Source organism: Benincasa hispida, chromosome 9, assembly GCF_027475165.1.
Source record: "Benincasa hispida cultivar pf3 chromosome 9, pf3_genome.v1.1, whole genome shotgun sequence".
Classification (NCBI taxonomy): Eukaryota; Viridiplantae; Streptophyta; class Magnoliopsida; order Cucurbitales; family Cucurbitaceae; genus Benincasa; species Benincasa hispida.
In genome coordinates, this window is record NC_143486.1 from 20,171,262 (window position 1) to 20,172,742 (window position 1,481).

The window sequence follows — 1,481 nt, forward strand, 5'->3', positions numbered from 1 at the left end:
GAATTGATGTATGAAGATATGTTGTTGCAAGCTATAAGTGGCTAAACTTTCTTGTCTTAAGCTATTGATGAAGCTATTATGAATTTAGATTAAGTTTAGTTCTTTTCAAGGATATGGTTGAACTCTTTGTTTTTTAATGATAACATATTTCATTCTTATTGATTGTCCATCGATGAGTTGTTAGGTTGATTGTTTAATTAAGAGATTAAATGTTTTACCGGACCTATATCATTAAATCATTAATATTTCATGCAAATAGTTAGGTTAATAGTAAAAGTTGTTGACGACAATTCTTAATGTCTTGTTTCTTATATGATTTCATGAGATTTAGTTATCAGTTAAGTTACATGAGAATAGGTTATTTTATAGAGAAGGTAATCTTGAGTTATGTTTCTACACTTAGGCATAATGTTCATACATGATACCATGATTAGAGTAAATCTAATGAAGTTACTAAGAGATTCAATACCCTAGAACCCTCTTATTCTCAGATTTCCAAAATACTTTTATTGCTTTACAAAACTAAAATTTTAAACTCGATTTCGATTCCTTTGCTAAAACTAACACAATTTTGAGATAGCTAAACAATAATTGCCATTTTAATATTATAACTTAACCTCGTACACTTGTGTGTAACACAAAATCACCACATCAACTATTTGCCATTGTTGTTTGGGGACCAAAATAACATTTTTGTTTAATATTATAAAAGTGGGAGATATTCTAGAATAAGGGCTATTATTTTGCTCTAATCTTGTTTGGTTTTCTCTTGTGCATGCTTCGTGACAAAGACACCCCATGCAAATAATCTTGAGCTAAAACCAAGGTTGATACAAATGGCTAGGTATATTGCTTATAGAGGACGCCCCACTGAAGATCCTCATAAGCACCTGAGATCTTTTCTTGAAATTTTTGGAACAGTTATGATTAATGGAAATATGAAGGATGCAATTAAACTAAGACTGTTTTCTTTTCCTTTACAGGATAGGTCTAAGGATTAGAGACCATCCCATTCGAAAGCATAACCACTTGGGAGGAGCTAGCTCAAGCATTTTTGAATAAATATTTTCCTCCTACCAAGTCTTCTAATTGAGGTCTAAAATTGTTTCTTTTTTTCAATAAATGGATGAACAATTATTTGAATGATGGGAAAGGTACAAGGATTTCCTTAGGAAGTGTCCACAACATGGATACCCTAGTTGATTGCAGATATAATTTTTCTATGATGGGTTGAATGGAAACACTAAATCTATTCTACATGTTATTGTTGAGGGATCTATTTTCTTTAAAAGTGTTACATAAGCTTTTTCTATTCTAGAGGACATGACTACTACAAGCTATAATTGTCCAAGTCATAAGGCTTCCACCAACAAAGTAGCAAGAATTTATGAAGTTAATGAGGTATGTGCTATTAAAGCTCAATTGACCATAATTATTAATGCTTTGAGTAAATTGGTTGTTGGGTTTTATGCCCTAAAACT

General features: G+C 31.3%; 1 non-coding gene across 1 annotated transcript; it reads right to left on the reverse strand.

Annotated features, from left to right (window-relative positions):
- Nucleotides 1-1,086: 1,086 nt before the first annotated feature.
- On the reverse strand, nt 1,087-1,193 carry LOC120087380 (small nucleolar RNA R71). Its single transcript, XR_005484517.1, has one exon. It is a non-coding gene; the product is annotated as a small nucleolar RNA R71 (small nucleolar RNA).
- Between the last annotated feature and the right edge of the window lie 288 nt (nt 1,194-1,481).